A 21,081-nucleotide genomic window follows, 5' to 3' on the forward strand; every position below is an offset into this window, starting at 1 on the left:
CTATTTATTTATTTATGTAATAGGAATGACAAATTAATTTAAATAATTCACATGCGATATATTAATCCAAGAAAAATCTATCACTAATTTAAAAGCTATTAACACAAGATACAACAGCACACTGCTTTAACCTCTTAACCCCTTAGTGACCAAACTTTTTTTTGTTTTTTCCTCCCCTCTTATAAAAAACTTTTATTTATCCATCAACGTCGCTGTATGAAGGCTTGTTTTTCGCAGGACGAGTTGTATTTTTTTAATGTACCATATAATGTACTGAAAGAAAAAAAATTTAAGTTTAGAGAAATGGAAAAACATGAAATTCTGCCATTTTTCAGCGTGTCTTGTTTCTACGGCACACAAACTGGAAAAAAAATGACGATATCAAACTTGTATAGTTTTTTTTTGCTGTACTACTTACTATTTTTTTCAAAGATATTCAATTTTTCTTATTATTTTCTGCCGCTAGCATCTGCGCGCAATAGCTTTTTTATTTTTCCGTTGACATAGTTGTGTAAGAGCTCATTTTTTGCAGGATGTCCTGTAGTTTGCATTGCATTGCATTTTTTCTTGGAGACAGGGTGACCAAACAAAGCACATTTTTGGCATTATTTATTTATTTTTTCTGTTGACATTCATCATGCAGGGTAAATAATGCATTTTTGGCCTTTTATGGATGCAGCAATACCAAACATGTATTTTTGGTTTATTATTAGAGATGAGCGAGCGTACTCGGAAAAGCACTACTCGCTCGAGTAATTTGCTTTATCCGAGTATCGCTGTGCTCGGGGCTAAAGATTCGGGTGCCGGCACGGAGCGGGGAGCTGCAGGGGAGAGCGGGGAGGAACGGAGGTAAGATCTTTCTCTCCCGCCCGCTCTCCCCTGCTCCCCGCTGCGACTCACCTGTCAGCCGCAGCAGCACCCGAATCTTCAGACCCGAGCACAGCGATACTCGGATAAAGCACATTACTCGAGCGAGTAGTGCTTTTCCGAGTACGCTCGCTCATATCTATTTATTATTTAGATTCTTTATTCTATAATTTATATATTAGAAATATGGCAAAAGGTTTTTTTTAAACTTTTATTACTTTGTTTTTTTAGAATTAGTAAAACTTTATTGATCTTATTTTTACTATTTTTTTAGTCCCCAGAGGGGACAACAACTTGCGATGCTTTGATCGCTCCTGCAGTATGAGGTAATGGCATAGCATTGCATCATACTGCTATCGGCCAGGCAGTCTATCAAGCCACCCCACGGTCAAGGCTTGATAGGCATTCTGCCTTGACAACCCTGGGGATGTTCAGAAGACCCCCGGCTGCCATGACACCCGCACAATCTCATCGCGGGGGGCCGTAAGGGACCCCTGTACATCATTCGGGGGATTTAAATATTGTTGTCAGAATGGACTGTGACATTTAAAGGGTTAACCCCTCCAATGAGCTGCATAGTTTATCGGAGCTGTTGCCGCTGGGTGTTGGCTGTAATAAACAGACAGCAGCTGCAATGTATGGAGGGAGATCCCTCTTCATACATAGCCCACCGATACAGGCCATCAAAAAGCTTATCGGCGGTTGTTAGGGGGTTAAAGACCAGCCATTTTTGAGTATAGGTTTTCTTGACCCCAGCTTTTAAGACTCACAATTTTTTCAGCTGTTTAATGACATTGCCAGGGCTTGCTTTTGTGTGATGAATTGTATTTTTAATAGCACCATTTATTATACCATTTAATAAAACATATTGAAAAACATTTTAAAACATTTAAATGATGCTAATTAAAAAAAACACAATTGTAACAGTATGTTTTGGGGTTTTGCTTTTACGACATTTACAATGGGGTTAAGATGACATGTTCACTTTATTCTGTGGGCATAGGTATATACAAAAACAGCCAGCCATGAATAGTGCTGGCTGCCTAAATGTTTCAATATGAATGACATAGCCAACAGCTCCTGTTTGAACCCCTGCACATGATATGATATTCCTATCACGATGTATCTGGAGATGAGCCCTAAATGCACAACCCACTCAGGTGAGAATTCTTCATTCTTATTGGAATGATTATTGTTCTATTCTTGTTCTATTTGTTGTGGTGATATTGCACCCAGAAAGAGCCTCTTGCTTTCTCCATTCTTTTTCTCTCCCTCCCCCTTCCTTTTTCAAGATGGAGACTAGAATTTATTTATATACTTTATTCTGTGGATCATTCTGATTAAGGCAATTCCAAATGTACACTAGTTGTGAAGAAATATCAATCACCTAGAAGGAGTTGTCCGAGTTGAATGAAACTTTCTATGTGTGATTGTAATGTTGATATAAGGAAGAGATTACAATATTTGAAGGGAGGCTGTAGTAGTCTATTGGGCCACCTCTAGCTTGGATGCAAGATGTGATAACGGAGGGGGAGGGGTGGAAGGGCATGTGTAGTACTCCAGAGTTGGGGTCCCACAGCATTGGCAAAGCTACCTCAAGTGGAATGTATATATGCATGTCTGTGTATTAGTTTTTTGTTATGTGTATTGGCCTTGTCTGGGTCACCAAGGGTCATTTCTAGTGTCGTCTCAAACTAATCTTGCATGACTGTGCAGATTGTACTCTAACCTGCTCTGTCCCCTGTTAATCAGGAATCACAGAGGCAGAGGAATACGGGAGGAAAGAAATTCTTTTGGAAATATTCACTGTGTGTATTCCTTAAAACGTAACTTTTAATACATAATATTTAAAAATTTGAGGTGCCTCGCTGACACGATATCACATACACTAATAGACATGCAAAACAAAAATAAGCTCAACAAAGAGCCAGTGGCCAGAAATACTATGAGAGCACCCTACTTTGAGAATTGACTCACGGAAAAAATGTGGTGGCACCTATAGATTAGTGGCAGCCGGCCGTGATTAGGGGCTAGTGACCAAAATGAAGGTCAATTACTCATAGTTTTGGCAATGAGAATTATAGTTCTGGAATGATGCCAGAAGTAAGATAGATGACTCATATGCCTGTTATCCAGATAAACCGGACAACACGGATTAATTGGTTCACAAATGTTATTTGGTTCAACGCGTTTCTGTCAAGAACTGACTCATCAGGAACCTTATAGTGGAAAAATTGTCATCCCAAAAGTGGGTAAAATAACCCGTAACAATATATGAGTATAGGGCTGCCGTAGTCTAAGGACAAGAGGTATGCACCAGTTCTAGGCAGATGGCCCGATAATAACCTTCTAGTGGCCTTCAGACTGTGCACCCGTTGGCCACTCCTTCCTAAGTGGTGAGAAGGCAACACCAAAGCCATACACCTAAAGGAGATGGTAGTGTAGGTAAATGGTCAGCTGAACCATAAAATAGTGGTTCAACAATAAAACCTAAATAGGTTGGTATATGACCAAAAAATCTCGGCTAGTCTACTAGCAAAAAGACGGGTAATCTATGCTGGCACCAGTAGAGCAAAATAACAAGAAGGTAGGATAGGAGAGACAGAGATATGCAGCATCACCTCCAGTCTGGATGGTAGACTGGAGGCTAATGTGGTCTATGAGTGACTGTGTCTATTTAAAGAGGCTGAATAGTACACTCCCCCTGGGGGTGTGTTCCCTTTAACCAATGTCTACGCAGGGGTAATTAAGAAATACGCCCCCTTGGGAGGATCCAGTCTCCCATTGTTATGGAGGGCATGAGGCATAAAGAAAAGAAAAAAAAAAAAAACTATGTTCAGACAGATCTCTGAGTTAGATGATAAAAGCGGGCTAGCGGCGATTACAGCTAAATGATGAAAAGCCCGATTGCAAAGATTGCCACTATGCAGATCGGATGACAGCCGCCGATGACGTCATCACTTCGGTGCGTCGTCATGTGGCCGTGCGTCATGTGTAGGGGAGGAGCCAATTACGGTACCATGCCCCGCTTTTAAACAGTCTGCAAACACAGCTATTCGTGTATAATAACATGACATCTCGTCGGGACGGAGCCCGATGCAGATAGATGCCCTGCTGTGAACAGACTATTATGCCGGCCGGCACTGATGTGCCTGCGATCCTATACGATCATGTGACACCTGTCACATGTGGGGGAGGAGCCAATTAAGGATCCCTGCCCCGCTGTCAGCAGCCTAATGCTGGCTACGATGCACACTTTGCTGTGACTGCGATCCTATGCGATCATCTGACACCTGTCATGTGTGGCGGGGAGCCAATTCCGGTTCCCTACCACGCTGTCAGCAGCCTAATGCCGCCTACAATGCACACTTTGCTATGGCAACAGAGACACTCAGAGACGTAGGATCTGTACTGAAAGACCGTCCCTAACATGAGATGGACAATAGTAAATTATGGACCATGTGATCCTTAAAAGATAAATTGTTTACAAAGCAGTAGCCCACATATATGGAAAAAATAGATGTTTTACAGGGTAGTGATGCTGTAAGGAAGAAACTACAGCGGATGAGTATCAATGGCCTTAAGAGAAGTAGTGGTTGTTTAACCAGAGGTCGCTCTTACATAAAATGGATGAACATATATGGTAAAATTATGATACCAGAAAGAGTATACATATAGATATGTAAATTAAGGCCGAAAACAAGGTATGAGAGGCCTAGAGATATTTTTTAAAAAGAGGATTAGATAGCGGCATTATTAGCAGATGGCAATGCTGCTTAACTACCCTTAGCCTGGAAAAATATGTAGGCTGAAAATTTATACAGTTTTATGCGGTAACGAAAGCAGTAGCATTGGTAGTCAGGAAAAACGGATAAGACCAAAAAACGGGACTCTCAGTCCCCTAGTAGAAATGAGGGTAGAAAAGTAGTCATAAGAAACATCCAAACGGAAGAACCTCATTGAGACCGTTTGGAGAGACTGAATCCAACCGAAAGATCCACTGAGATTCTTTTTGTAGAACTTTTCGGTTAGTGTCGCCTCTCCTTCCAAAAGTGCGTATGCACTCGACCCCTTGAAATTTGATGTTAAACATGTCGTCAGCATGTGTTTGACGCATGTGATTAGCCAACGGGGTGTTTTCCCCCCTTCTAATGTTGCCTACATGCCCCAGGATGCGTCTGCGAAATTCCTGAAGTCTTGCCGACGTAGTTCTTGGGGCACGGGCAGGTGGCAACGTAGACAAGGTGTGATGATCTACAGTTAATGAAGTCCCTTATCTCATATGAGGAGCCTGTAGCAGCACAATGAAATCTTACACCTTTTCTGATAAAGGGACATGCTTCCCAACCATTACATGGGAAGGTACCATTGGGTTGAGCTGAACCCAACCATGTTCGTCTACTCGGGTCTGTATCAAGATGACTCTTAATAATATGGTCTCTTAGGTTCCTGCCCCTTTGGAAAGTGAAGAGTGGTACATCCGGGATAATATCCTTGATATCTGGGTCCTCTTTCAAAATATGCCAATATTTTCGCAGCAAGTTTTGCATAAATGGCACTCCGTTGTCTTAAGTACCAATCACCCTTAGAGCGTTACTCGACGTTTTGGCTCGTGGTTTAAGTAAAGTGGCTCGATCCTGTTTTTTAGCAAAGTCGAAGGCTTGATCGACTATCTTAGAGGGATACCCTCTATGGAGAAATCTCTCCTTCAGTTTAGTGCCTTCATACAGAAAGGTAGTTTCTGATGAGCAATTTCTTTTAAGCCTTAAAAATTGCCCTTTTGGGATCCCCCGACGTAGGGGGAAAGGATGGGAGCTTTGCCAGGATAACAAGCTATTGGTAGCCGTCTTTTATCTGTGAAGAGTGGTGGATAAATACCCTTGAGATGTTTTTGAGACACAAATATCCAGGAACGCCAGGGACTGTTCCTGTATTTCAGATGTTATATTAAGGTTGATGTTATTGATGTTCAAGTGTTGAACAAAAACCTGAAAGTCATCTGACGTTCCAGACCACAGAAGAAAAACGTCGTCGATGTAACGGTGCCAAATTAGTATCTTTTCAGTCCACATGCTGTTACTTTCAGAAAAGACAAGATGTTCCTCCCACCAGCCCAGGAACAGATTTGCGTAAGATGGGGCAGCTGGGCTCCCCATCACGGTGCCCCTGAGCTGGTGGAAGATCTTGCCGTTGAAAACAAAATAATTATGGGTGAGTATGAAATCAAGAAGGTCCAGTACAAATTGGTTGTGTCTGATGTACTCACAACCACGTTGTTTAAGGAAATGGTGTACCGCCCCCAGGCCAATGTCGTGTAGTATCGAACTGTATAGAGCCTCGATATCCAGGGAGGCTAGATACACCCCCTCTTCCACATGTGTACCCTCCAGATGTCGTAAGATATCCGGCGTGTCCTGGACAAAGGACGGAAGTGATTGTACAAATGGCCGTAAGATCTTATCTAAGTAGATGCCGCTGTTTTGAGAGAGGTTATCTATCCTGGAGACAATGGGCCTCCCCTTAAGGGAATGGAGGCCCTTGTATACCTTGGGAAGGGAGTAAAAGGTGGCCACTTGGGGATGCATCGGAAAGAGAAAATCATATTCTGTTTTGTCGATACAGAGATCGTGGAGTGCTTGGTCTAGGAGTGTCTTCAAAGAGACCCTAAAGGTGTCCGTGGGATCTTGGGATAGGGTCCTATATGTAATTTTGTCATTAATTATTCTATTACACATAGATATATAGTCATCACGTGAGAGGATGACTATATTGCCCCCTTTGTCCGCAGCCTTGATCACTATTTCACGGTTATTCTCTAGACTTTTAAGGGCTCTCAGTTCCATGGGAGACAGATTTTTCTTTTTAGTTGGGAGATCGGGACAGTTCTTAATTTCATTTTGAATGATCTTTTCAAAAATGTCCACGTACGGGGGTTGTCCCTGAGGTGGAAATTTAGTGCTACTAAGTTTGAGATCTGTAAACGGTCCTTCTCCTCTCCCTCCAAAATTGTCTCGTTCAAGTTGTTCTAGTTCCCTTAACACAGTCATATCACTAGATTCCAAGCCTAATTCCGTTGCCATTTTACGATCATTCAGGGCAAAGTGTTTTCTCTATCTCAATTTCCTCAAGAAGAGGGCCATGTCCTTCGTCCAGACAAACCTGTCGAATTGGCATGTCGGGATGAAGGACAGGCCCCTCTCCAGGAGTCTCACTTCACCTTCAGACAGAACGTGTGAGGACAGATTGATGACCTGTAGTTTGTCTGAGGTAGTCATACTAGAATCAGTGGTGTCACCTGTACTGGGTGTCAAAAAAGCAGGATTATCAACGTTTGGATGTATATGACTAAGATTCATAGAGGGTTGCGACATTCCCTCATAAAGTAATGTCCGATTGGCTGGGCTAGGAAGCCTGTACCCCGATTTGTTTGGGTTCGGCCCCTTCCTCTGACCCTTGGAGGATGTCGTCCTTTGCCCTTCCCTAAAAAAAACCCCTGTTGAGGTCTTTTAGTGGGTTCGCCTTCCGATATCTCGCCCTCAGAGGGACTGATTTCTGTATCTGATCTTATATACGAAGTCTTATACGCTCTACTCTCTCTAAAATCCTGTAGGTCACGGGTAAACTGGGCGTGTTTTCTCTCTTTTATAAAGAGGGTATGTTTCTCTATGTTTTCCTGCAAAGATCTCTCTTTCGCAGGAAATTCAGGATCTGTGGCGAAGACCTTGGCTTTCTCTATTGCCTCTGTCAGGAGTCTAGAGTTTTTTTCATAGGTAATTTTTTCCTCTTATAAGAGTAAACCAATCAGGCGCAGAGAGCTGTCTGTCACCTCTTTCTCCCACTTAGAGAGAAAGTCAGGGGTTTGATAGCAAGGGGAGGGAGGAGTGGGGATCGGAGGCCTCTGGGGACGATGCCGTGTTCCAGATATTTTTGGAGGCCTTGGATCTCCTTGGATCTCTCCTTGTATATTCCCTGTATATTGATGTAAGATGTTTAAAGGTAGATTTAATAGAAGAAAATTGTGACTGTGGGTAAAAGGTCTTATCTGAAAAAACGGAGTTGGCCTCCGAAAGCCATGAATTTGTATCAATATTGGTTGATAGAAAACCTGCCATAAGTAACAAAGAAGTAGGAATCACAGAGGCAGAGGAATACGGGAGGAAAGAAATTCTTTTGGAAATATTCACTGTGTGTATTCCTTAAAACGTAACTTTTAATACATAATATTTAAAAACTCGAGGTTCCTCGCTGACACGATATCACATACACTATCACATACACTAATAGACATACAAAACAAAAATAAGCTCAACAAAGAGCCAGTGGCCAGAAATACTATGAGAGCACCCTACTTTGAGAATTGACTCACGGAAAAAATGTGGTGGCACCTATAGATTAGTGCCAGCCGGCCGTGATTAGGGGCTAGTGGCTAGTGTCAGCGAGGCACCTCGAGTTTTTAAATATTATGTATTAAAAGTTACGTTTTAAGGAATACACACAGTGAATAGTCCCCTGTTAATCACCCCTAGCTAGGACTGGAATTGGGTAGGAAGGTTCCCCACAGCCCAGGACTGGTTAATGGGTGAGGTATAAAGGACAGGCCATGGGTGGTGTCAGGAGAGTAGTAAGTGAGGAGTGAGAAGTGAGGTGGAGAGTCAAGGGAAGCCTGATAAGAACCAGGAGAGTTCCATCACAGGAGAGCCTGCACTATTCCCTCCAATAACCTTCCAGCACAGCGCCCTTTTAACCTAATCTGGCAGCCGCATTCCTCCGGAAAACCTTAAAAAAACAAATGTATGATGTTTTGCCTGTTCCAAAGGATGTTATAGAGTTCAATATTTGTTAGCTACAAAATATGTGCCATGTTTGGTTCTCAAGAATTAAGTAAACTGTGTGCCATCGGTTTTACAAAAACTCTTGGGACTTGTCTCTTTATTTTGTCACCCGAAAGAAAGTACTTATTTAAAGGCACTGGCAGCACATCGGACATTGCACAAACTACCAATTGTTATCACCAAAAACCCTATTGCAATCTGCCTGCCGCACAAGGCACCGTTTTAGGCGGAGTAGCAACCACCGTGACCAGGTCAGAGTTAGTGCTACCACTTGGGCTACTCCCACCAACTTCTGCTCGCTGCACATGAAGGCATACAGTTTCCACATAATATCCTGCAGCATACTGGTCTACGTTTGCTGTACCTGAGCCTCTAGATCATGCAAACTTATAGGCTGTCAATAGGTCCCCACTTTCAGCAAGTAAGCGCTATAATTGGATCGAGCGCCAGCCAATCACAGCCGGCGCTCGATCATTCACAGTCATTCAGTGAATGACATCACAGCCGGCTGTTATTGGCTGGTGCTTGATCCAATCACAGTGCTTACTTGCTGACAGCGAGGGAATTCAAAGCCAAGCAGAGAGATAACAACAGGGAGAATTACATAGCAGTTTGCTGCACTGCCGGAGAGACCTTCACACTGGTGACAGAGACGTCGCCTGGGAGGTGATTTTTGCGTTTTTTGTTTTTTTACATAGTCTAGCTAGGCTTATTCTTGATGCACCTAGTTTTCCCATTTTTTTTGTTGTTAAATTAGGTGCCTCGGCTTATACCCAAGTATATACAGTAGTTATGATTTTTTTGAAAGTGTTAAGGAGAAACCAAAGTCTAAAGAAAAAAAAATGTCTGTATCCTTAAAGTGTTAACATACAAATTACAGCCAATAATAAGGGCAACGGCTCCCAAGAAAGCTACCACTATTCAAAATATACAAACTATAGTCTCTCTTATAAACACAATCAAATAAAACAAAGTGAAAATACAAAAAATAAAGAAGAAACACATGCAAGTACAACCTATGTAAATATCAAATGAATGGAGGGGGATAAAAGGGGAAGATAGGAGGAGGAAAAGGGAAAAAATTCATTGCGTAAGCCAAGGAAAAGACCTCTAGGATGAACTTGATCATATAATTGGATATAAGATCAAATGGGCAATAAACCATTAGACAGCCATCTAATGCCGGCGACATTCTAAATTGGGACCATGGAGCCCATATGCTACAAAAATGATAACATGGTGTGCGTGGCCTAGCACACATAGGGACAAGTCACACCTAGAAGAGCTCTTATGTCCTTTTGGTGAATCAATGCCATCTGGCTCTCCCCGCGCCCCAGCTATACTCAGCTGCCCCAGCACTGATCTCCCCTTCTCCCAGAGCACTCTACTATTTGCAGGGCCTCATAATTCGAAAACTACCCACATGGTTCTCACCGGCAGGCTCGGACACCAATAACTCTGGAGGTCACCCTCAAGACTGGCCACTATCACAGACACCACCACCAGCCCCAAATACAGATCTCTCTATATTGGAGAACGTGCTCATGTTAAAAAAAATGTTCTGTGATGAATTGAAGTCAGCTGTCCAAGACATATCTAAGCGAATCAACTATCTAGGCCAGTGTACGTCTGACCTAGAGCAAAATATATACAATAGAGTTGTCAGCAGCACTTCTTGTGCCCAAACAGGGCTGGACAGGAATCCTGCAGCGCCCAATATGGTCTGGATCCAAAGCAGACCAAAAGTACACAGTCCAACAAATAGAGGTGAAGGCAGCTCACTGAGCCGAAACGTCGTCTGTTTGTGTTGGGAGGAATAAAAGGATTTCCTTATTTACACCGCTACTGCTGCCTTCACCTCTATTTGTTGACCTAGAGCAAAAGACAGATGATATAGTAAATACATTAGAGCATAAGCGAACAAAATGGGAGGATTGTGCAGCTAGGGTTGAGACCTTTGAACTGTGAGAACCTTGAGAATAGAGGCAGAAGAGCTAATATTAGGATCTGGAGTCTACCCAAAAATATCTCTAACCAAAAAGAAGCTGCTTAAAATCTATTCACTGCCCCTCTATCTCAAGTGGCGCAAGAATCTTTTTGCATCAACAGGATCCACCACGCCATCACAAGACCAAGCAACACCGACCTAGCAAGAGACATCATCCTTAAGTTACATTACGCAAAAATGAGACATACCACCCTAGCGACTGCTCGAGGTCTTCAGGCGCTCCCAGGAATACCTTCCTCGGTTTTAACTTAACGCTGATATCTCTCCTTCCACGCTTGCAAAGTGAAGGATTCTTAGACCTTAGAATTAGTACAATTCACGGAGCTGCCATTCTCTGACTGGTGACTTTAACATGGTTCTCTATCACTCCCTAGACCAATCTTAACAGGACCAGATGAACTTAGCGCGACACAAAGGCAAGTATTAAATTCCATATTAACCCTTTAGTGACGAAGTCTGTTTGCTCCTTATTGACAGAGCCAAATTTTGGAAATCTGACATGTGTCACTTTGACATAGAAGAACATCATAAAGGTTTTGCATATCCTAGTGATTCTGACATAGTTTTTTTTTACCATATATTGTACTTCATTTAGGTGGTAAAAATAGACCGATAGAATTTATGCATATTTATTAAAAGTGCCAAAGTTGGGAAAATTTTGAAAACAGTATAATTTTTTCACATTTTCAATTGCAATATCTCAAATATGTGCAAACATACTGTACACATTTTGATAAGATATAGATTTCCATCTGGATGCACATTTTAAAAACTTTTTAGTTTTTTTTAACCATTTAGGAGACGTACAAATTTAACATTGATTATCAACATTTCGAGGAACACTCTGTTTTCCTGAACCAAGCCAAGATTGCAAAGGCTCATAGGTGTCAAAATGATAGATACCCCCACAAATGACCTCATTTTAAAAACTACACCCCTTAATGTGTTCACTGAGGGGTGTCAGGAGTATTTTGATGCCACAGTTTTTTTTCAGGAATTAATGCAATTTAAAAGAGAAAAAATAAAATTTCATATTTTTGCAAATACGTCATTTTAAAGGCAGTTTTTTTTTCTATAGTGCACATGAAAACCCCAAAATGGATACCCCTGTTTGTCCTGTGTTTGGAAATATACCCATTGTGGCCCTAATATTATGTCTATATGCACAATGGGCCCCAAAATAAAAAGAACAGCCAGTGGCTTTCAGAACAGAAATTTTGCTTGAAGGCATTTTAGGCCCCTTAGCACACTGGTAGAGTGCTTAAGTGGCCAAAACAATAGAGAACCCCTACAAATGACCCCATTTTTAAAACTAGACCCCTTAACAAATGAATCTAGGTGGCTAATGCATGTTTTGACCCCACAGTTTTTGAATTAATCTAAGCAAAGCAGTAGGGAAAAAAAAAATTTTTTTGACAATTGTGTCAATTTAAAAACTGTGTTTTCTGTACAACACACATATGAATGAAGACTTTCACCCCAAAATGGATCCCCTTGTTTGTCCCGTGTTCAGAAACATACCTATTGTGACCCTAATCTACTTACAGGACACATGGTTAGGCCTATAATGAAGGGAACACCTGTTGGATTTCAGGGCACAACTGAATATATTTCAGGCCCCTTTGCTCACTTGTGCGGAAAAAAAAAATTGATTCCCTAAAAATAATCCCCACCCCTCCATGCCCTTTTTGGGGTTCCCTAAATCTTAGATAAAAGTAATTATGTAAACTATGTGTTATGTCCAAAGACAGGGGTAATTACAGGGGGCCTGATTGGGATGGGCACATGGGGCAATAAAACCTGGTACCCCTCCTCCTCCCATGCTTTTTTGGGGGGTATTTCTTGCCCTCATTTCAGGGATGGGGTTTAAAAAGTGGCACTCTGTGAGGCTTCGTAAGCCTACTGAGGTGCTGTGGTCTCACACAGGAGGCGCTCAACAAGCTGCTCCTGGAACTGCAGGAAGGCAAACGTTCCCAGGTCTTCTTGTAAATTACATATTACAGGTAGCGGTCTGAATAACGCCTGACTCACATAGCTGTATGTGGAATCCACTTGTAGAGGCCCGCAGCGGTCCTGCGTACGGCCGCGTAATGTACTGTGCATAACTGTTGTGGCAAGTTGGGGTCTGCTCGCCACGGGATCGCCCACTTTGGGATACCGGAATGGCCACCTCACACGAAAACAGGCTCCAGCAACAGAAGTTTCTTTAGATCTGGCTCCTGCCAGCTTTTATTAACAGCATATCCAACAAATCATACCCAGTCCTCATAAGCCTGGGGTTCACAACCCGCAGGGCTCTGTCACTAACCTCTCCTGGGGCATCTGGAGGGCGTCTTTCTCCATCAGACCAGGTGACAGACCCAACTGGTCCACACATTATACATTGTATTCTGCAAGAAACCCCAACAAGACAATGCAACTGTGTGCACAGCTGGGTGTGTGACTAATCACAGTCTGAGCTCTGCAAACAGTTTCTAGAGGCCCCTTTACATGCAAATGAAGATGATAAAGTGTTAATGGCAATTAGTGTCCATTAACACTTTGTGCTAAAAGATCCCTAAAACTTTCTATCTTTCAATATGTTGAAAGATTATCTTTGCCTGCAAATGGGGCTTAAAGTTCCCAAAAGATAGTTAGAGAGACAGGGATCTTTGGAAAAATGAACTCAATGGACACAGAAATTAGATACCTTTTTCGACCTCTGTACATTTTTATACTCATATTAATATTTTCTGAAACTTAACTGGTTGTTACTGTTCAATGTTTTATATGCCTTAATTATTATTCAAATATACCCCTTGCATAGGGAATTTTCAGCTTATTTGCATATATGTTTAGTATTAAAATAAATAAATACTTTTGAAACAAAAGAAAATGTAAGTGCTATGTGCAAATGTCATACTAGTAGGAGAATTGCGACCCCTAAAAGGAAATTATCGACCCTCAAGAAACCACCAAACCAGCATATATTCTCTCATGGGAAAAGGAATTAAACATTCAACTGTCAAAGAGGTACGATAGATACAGTTTAAAGGAACTCACACGCTTTTTCTAGATGTATTGGGTCTCGAAATATGGCAACAAAATATTTTTTTAAGTATGGTTATTATTTTTTAATAGCAAGATATAAAAAAAAATGATAAATTTGATATCACTGCAATCATACTGAACCACAGAATGAAGTGAACACGTCCTTGTACTGCACTTAAAATGCCATAAAAACAAAATCCAAAAATGATGTTTCCATTGTGTTTATTTCATGTTTCACCCACTTTAAAAGTTATAAAAGTTATTGATCATAGTGATGAAGGGGAGGGGGCCAAGCTGAATTTTGCACCTAGCCCATGAGCCTTTAGTTACGCCCCTAGCTGTAGCTCATGAATATCTAAGACTTCTTTAATTAGTCCTCCTTGCATTTGCTGCTACTAATAAAATGTAAGTTTCTCCTAAACTACTGCACAGATACACACAGCAGACATATCACTGTAATCCGTGTGCCAGTCACTATCTTATGCTGCCCTCAAAGAAGGGTGCAAAAAGATAGTGACAGGGTCTTTTAATTGTGAAATTTCAGGCAAAAAAAAGAAAAGTCATCTTTTGGCCAGTAAGAAGGTACAAAGATTTAATTGGCCCATATTAAATGCCATGGCTAGAAAAAGCTTCAGCTATGGACTTTTAGAGGACAATGGTTACAGCTTGCAATATCTGAAACAGTGGTGTTCAGATAAGAATCACTTTTTGGCACCATATACGAAGGGTCAAACACTGAATTTTCAGATTTTGCCTAAAGTTTTGCTTTAAATGAAACTACAATCATTGAGTCTTCTTTCTAGTACTGCTCTCCTTAGTAGCTATTAGAGGCCTGTCTGAATATATTGTAATGTACTTGATGTGTACTTGTTCTTAGTATTATTGTTGTCAATGCTTGGATTAATTAAACATTCATAAAGAAGAGTACTGAGCAGCTATATTACTTAGATTAGAATCAGTTGCACCACATTATTGCTTTTCTAAAGAACATATTTTGTGAGTCAGAGGTCATTGAAGTTGATTAATTATGACCTAAAGTACTTAACAGCCTCAAAACAAGTTTCAAAATGTTTTGTTGGTTGACATCTGGTATTTGCAAACTTGTACATTTTTTATAATGCATAATTACTGTTTAAAAATGCAACATGTGTCTTCCAGGATTGTGATGTCTGAGCCAGTAAACACGGCAATAACCGATGCTGAGTAGTTTATAGCTGAGTGCTATTTAGACTCAGTAAACTAACATGCACATGTATCTGCTATGAAGTTCTGATTTCTATATTCTCTCATTTAATTCTTTGTACGATATTCCTGCAGTAGAAATATGGAACACTACCTCTTGTTTAGAGGTACTTGATACACAATAGGCAGAAATTACATAAAATTTTCTACTAATTATTTTTTTTAAATAGATTTGTTCCAGATGACAGTAAGAGCAATCCAAAGGCACAGTGGGCAGCTGGGGAATTCAAATTCTTTGCCAGCCCATCAGCTGAGAGATTGTTAGAAATGTAAACTATTTCTAACAAAATTCTAAATTTCTTTATACACTGTGTACACCTATAGCACTTATTCCTTCTAAAATATACATTGCCAGGATGTTGATACAACATTAGCTGGCACTTGGGGAGGTGGTCAGAAACAGTCTATAGTCATCTCCCTGCTTGAAGTTGTTAGTACAGATATTAATACAGATATTTCTACGTAGAAACCAATGTAAGCATATCTGTTATGTTCGTGTGGGCAAATAAGCACTGGGCCCACACAAACGTGACCCGAGGACACAGGTTAGGGAAACTGACCCTGTGCTGCACGGAAGATGACTAGGCCCTACCTACAAGTGGAGTGATCACCTCGATAAAGGCAGCCCCACCCTGGAACCTCAGCCCTGGCTCTCCCAGAATAGCTGGTACATGGAACCAGGACAAGTACAGACAAACTCAATGGACAAACTGGTAACTGACAGATGATAAACACACTTACTACTCAACCTTGCATACTAAAGCAGATAATAAAGGTGAATATATAAATGAGGGATTCGTTCGTACATTGGCCAATGAACTTAAACTGCAAGGCCGCGATCAAGGATCATTTTGTCTTGCGGTCCTTACTCTAGAAAGACACAAAACAGGCAGCAGAGGACACAAAACACCCAGCAAGCTGCAAGCTGACTAGACACTACACACACAGCAAGCTGCAAGCTGACATGACACATACACGGGCAGACAAGACTAAGGAAATACAGCTTCCTCTTGCAGAGGAGCTGGGGTATATATCTACCTCCAAAGCCAGGGGATTGGCTGACCAGAACAACCACACCTAGCCAGCTCAATTAACCCATAGCTGTAAAAAGTGTACTCCTGGAACCCTGAAATACAACAGAGTCCAGCCGCCAGTGCTTGATAACCACTGTGAACAGCAACATTTTGGCAGTTTAAGGGTTTACACAGACAAGCACATGCGCAAATATGCTTCTATTACGGAGCGTATTTGCACATGAACAAGACAACTTTTTTTTTTTTACTGCCTAGATTTTGCCTATTGCGCAGTAAAAAATATTTTTTTCATCCTCCTAATGGCTATGACATACAATATACTCCATCAGTCTCCCTGTAGCTACACCTAAGAAAAGGATGATCACAAGACATGGATATGGCTTCTGAGCAAAAATGCATGGAATTTAAACACAGAGTAGGAATAATTCTGTTAATGACACTATAATAAATAAGTATGTTTTAACATTTTATGTAGAGTTTCTAAATTGATTGATCTTTCTGTTATGATTCACCTATGTTTATTGGCAGTCATGTTACAAGTCCCTCTCCCACTCGGCTACACTACAGTAAAATTTGGGGATTGATGTTGTAGTTGGTGTCTGTTCCTTGGTGTTATGTAGTGGTGTAGTGCAATGTCTCCTAGAAAAAGAGAGTCCAAGTAGTCAGGCAGGGTAACAGATAACAGCTCATGCGTTAATTGAACATCCAGAAGATGAAAAGGTTAACATTCGTTGCAGTCCAATCTCTCACATCCAGGTTTGAAGGTGGTGGCAGGAAGTGCTGCTGCCCTACTATCAGCTTACCAGAGCCCTGTGATGACTTCAGCCTGCACTTTGCACCCTTTGTCCTCCAAATGTCAGATTCAGGAAAGCAGCTGCTTTGTCTGCTCCGCTTGCCAGTTATCTGCTGACTTGTCACTATATCTAGTCTTTTCTCTTCTTCAACTTCTGGAACTTTGCAGGGACTTATAAAAATTTAGCTTCCTTCCTTTTAGAATCTTCTAGCTAAATCCTTCTTAGCTTAAGGGCTTATTCCGACATGCGTATATCGGCCGGGTTTTCACGCTCGGCTGATATACGCTGTCCCTCTCTGTAGTGGGAGGAGGCGGGCTGGGCCAGGAGCAGTGCACTGAGCTGCCACCCCCTCTATGCTGGGAGGTTAGAAAGAGCTGGAGCTGTTCAATCTGCTTTTAAACTGAGCTCTATCATTTTCCACCCACCAGTCCTATACATTAATACAGCCTATATAAAAATGTATAAATGAAACAATTACAGTATAGAAAACAGTTAAGGCACACATTTCCCAGAACTATAAACTTTATGTAGTTAACGTTCTGTCAGAATTGAGGTTGGTAATTTTTCAACTTGAGAAAAAAATGGCTAGTATAGTTATCTACTGTGTATATATAAAAACTTTTATAAGTTTCCAGCATTCATATGATGGGTGGTCCAAAGGTATGGAGACACCTGAATAAATGGAAAATTGTGGTTCAGAATGACATTCTGTGTGTGGAATGTTGCTAAGGAAGAGGGGACAAATCTACGAGCGGCAGTGTCCAACACGGTGGCCGTTTTGAAAGCCGCCATCTTGGAACCAAGTCGATATCTTCAAATGGGAAGGGGTGAATGCGACATATTAATCTGAAAGAGAATTTGATGAAGAATTTAAGGCAGGGTTCACACACAGCGGATTCCCGTCGGAAATCTCGCGGTTTGGCCGCAGCAAAAACCGTGAGATTTCCGCCGGGAGAACCGCCGCGGTTTAAACCGTGGCGGCTTTGAAGCGGTCCGGCCGCATGCTTTTCCGTTGCGGCCGGCTCTCCCATAGAGGAGAGCGCGGCCGTAACATAAATAAATAAAAAAACGACTGTAAACAGACATGCTCAATCTTTTGAAACCGCGGCTGCGGCCGCCGCAGCCGCGGTTTCAACCAGATTTACCACAGCGGATTAGCCGTCCCGTGTGGACGAGGTTTCTGAGAATCCTTGTCCACATGGCTGGCTAATCCCGAGATTAGCGGCCGCGGGCGGTTTTGCCGCGGGCGGATCTGCTGCGGCAGAACCGCGGCAAATCCGCCCTGTGTGAATGCAGCCTAAATCTGTGCTCAAATGTGATGTACCCTCGTTTCTGGAAAAGTGATTAACAAATTTTCCATGACATCGAAAACAATGACAATGAATAATCAGGGCTTTCCTCTTCTCCCATTCATGATACACTGATAGCAACACCTCAGCAGAAATGCTTGCTCAGGCATTTAAGATCAACTGTTGCATGTGCACCACACTCAGGATTTTTACTGCTTAAGCCCTAGAATTGACATCATCCCACAAGTAGAAGTCCAAGAGGGGATATCTGGCAAGCTCAGGAGCCACTCCTCTAGCCATGACCCCCAATTCACTTCCCCAAAAACTGCTAATCCAAAAACTCATGGACATACCATTCATTATGTGGGGGGCACCATCCTGCTGCCAGAACACTGGGGATGTGCCATCTTCATTCACAGTGAGGAGAACACCTAGTTATGCAACAATTGCAGATAGTTGGCAGTAGTCAATGAAAAATGGACCCACTATCTTCTTACCCCACATACCACACCACACCACAACATGACTTTCTGTGCGCCAACCATGTTGGAGAGATCTGTCCAGTGTGAGTTTGTGTTGTACCAGTAGCAAAGGTTTTGTTTGTTCACTTAGAATGTGGATCATATTACAACTGCTGTGACACCCATTCCACAAATTTAACACAAGGATCGCCATCATCCTCATTGAGATGATTCAGCAACTGGATCTTGTACAGGTGTCATTTGACCCATTTAACCCTTTCCCCTTAGCAATATGCCACACACAGGATGGTTGTCCCAACTACTGTTTTACATTTATTCAGGTGTCTCCTTGCCTTTGGACCACCATATGCAATGAACAATAAATTATGTAGAAAATAATTGGATAATTATAAGGAAATAGCAAACTATTTTAGTCATACCTATATTTTTACAGATATCAGGACATTAAAGAGGTTGCCACCACAAAAAATATTGTTTACAGCTAAATCCATCCTATAATTAAAAACATTTTTGTATTTACACCTATTAAAAAATGTTTCTATCCCCAGATATTCCAGGACTAATGTTAGAATAGCACTGCCTGCTGTTTCTATTGCAGAGACTTCCTACGTCTGGTCCACCTCAGTAATATGTTCTATTAGTGGTCACACCTGCTCAGTCTTTCTTCTCAGCAGTGGAACAGGGAGAGAATCAAGACTCAGCAGGTGGAACAATTACTGAAGCCTGAGATGGTCACAGAATAGAAACAGCAGGTGGCGCTATTCTAAAATTAGTGCTGGAATATCTGGGGATAGAAAGATTATTTTAATAAGTGCAAATACAAAAGAATTATATGGGGATCACTATTACTATTGCGGCTCCTAATGACATCACTATTACTACTGGGACCACTAATGGAGTCACTATCACTATTTGGGCCATTATGGTTGTCACTAATACTATTGGAGCCACTAAAGGTGACACTATTGGGACCACTATTACTATGTCATTTCACACCAGTCTCTATGTTTCAAATATGTGTTGGGTATCTTGTGTTTTGGTACTTTCATTGCCCATAAAATGAGTGGGGATTTTTTTAGGGTGGAAAGGGGGGGGGGGGGAATACATACTTCTCAGGCAGGTTAAAGGTTTGGAACACTTCTGGGTAGAGCTGTGAAAATGTAAATCCCTGTGGAACACAGTTTGTATCTCACAAATGAATGTTTTAGTGCAATTTAAAATGGCGACACAAGTGAATAGTGATTTAATAAAATAAGTAACAGTATTATTAATTTGGGGTGATCTAAATAGGCTAAAGGTATATGATGACAAAGGACTTGGCTTTTCTACAGTTATGCCCCAGCCTCATGTTATCGATTTACCCACAAAATATGGTGCCTAGGAACCAGAAATGCATGCAAAAAAAGAGCACGTCGCATAGCTTTTCACGTATGCAAATTTTGCGGGTAAAAATACACAATGTGAGGGAACCCACTGAAATCAATGGGTGGTATTGTCTGCATTTTGCGCAAGCGATTTTCTGTGCGCAAAAACGCTCATCTGCAGAAGCCCTGCTAGTGTAAAACATTGTGCATCTTATATCTTTATATCGTGTAACGCTGCTTGCTGTAGTTCTAAATACAAACATCAGCTTTTTATTGTAAACCAGAACTTGAATGATCACATGTGTACTAATGAAATTTATTAATACATGAAAAGTGCTCCTATTTTCTCTGGACATCAGATGTGTTGGATATGAAACGCTTTCCTTTGAAGAGCACCTTCTATTATTGGTTTAGAACATGCAAAATGCTTTGATGTGCACGTAGCCGATTTACCTCTACTTAATAAACCCACCAGGAACCCGGTGAGTCTTAATAACTGCAGAAAATAGACATGTTTTCTGCACCTGGTCGGGTCTTTTTAAAATATACCTCTGCTGGGTTTCATTCTGAGATACATCCGCTGTTTCTATATATTCGTGTTCCTTAAGCTCGTTTGTTTACTTTAGCTTGTAGGACATAATTCTGCTTATTTTATGTGAATTGACTCGTACACTTTAAATACTATGATATTTTAATGTGGTATTAAAATAAGCTCTGTGGCTTTTCAAAAGAAACAGTGCATGGGTTATTGAGACTGTTGGCTAAATGCCTAATTCTGCACGTATAGTTTACAGTCTGTGCTCTACAGGGCATTTATTACCCAGATCAAAGAGGAAAAGAAGACATCACCCTACACCATATCAAGGATCAGCTTGGATAATCTTCACACAATTTTCTTTTTTTAAAATAAAGATGGTGTATTCTTAGATGTAAATGACTTAAACATGTTCAGAGTACACAATCTGCCTCAAGTACTGTAGGATAAAAAACTCAAGAATACATTAAAGACCTGTTTGGATGTAATAATAGAATATAGATCATTAAAGTTAATTATGGAGGCGTTAGTATGCACAATGTAATATTTTTCATATATACATAGTGCGATAATTAGGCAATTCTTTAAAGGGCAACACCAGGGG

The sequence above is a fragment of the Eleutherodactylus coqui genome, chromosome 2 (genome assembly GCF_035609145.1).
Source record: "Eleutherodactylus coqui strain aEleCoq1 chromosome 2, aEleCoq1.hap1, whole genome shotgun sequence".
Lineage (NCBI taxonomy): Eukaryota > Metazoa > Chordata > Amphibia > Anura > Eleutherodactylidae > Eleutherodactylus > Eleutherodactylus coqui.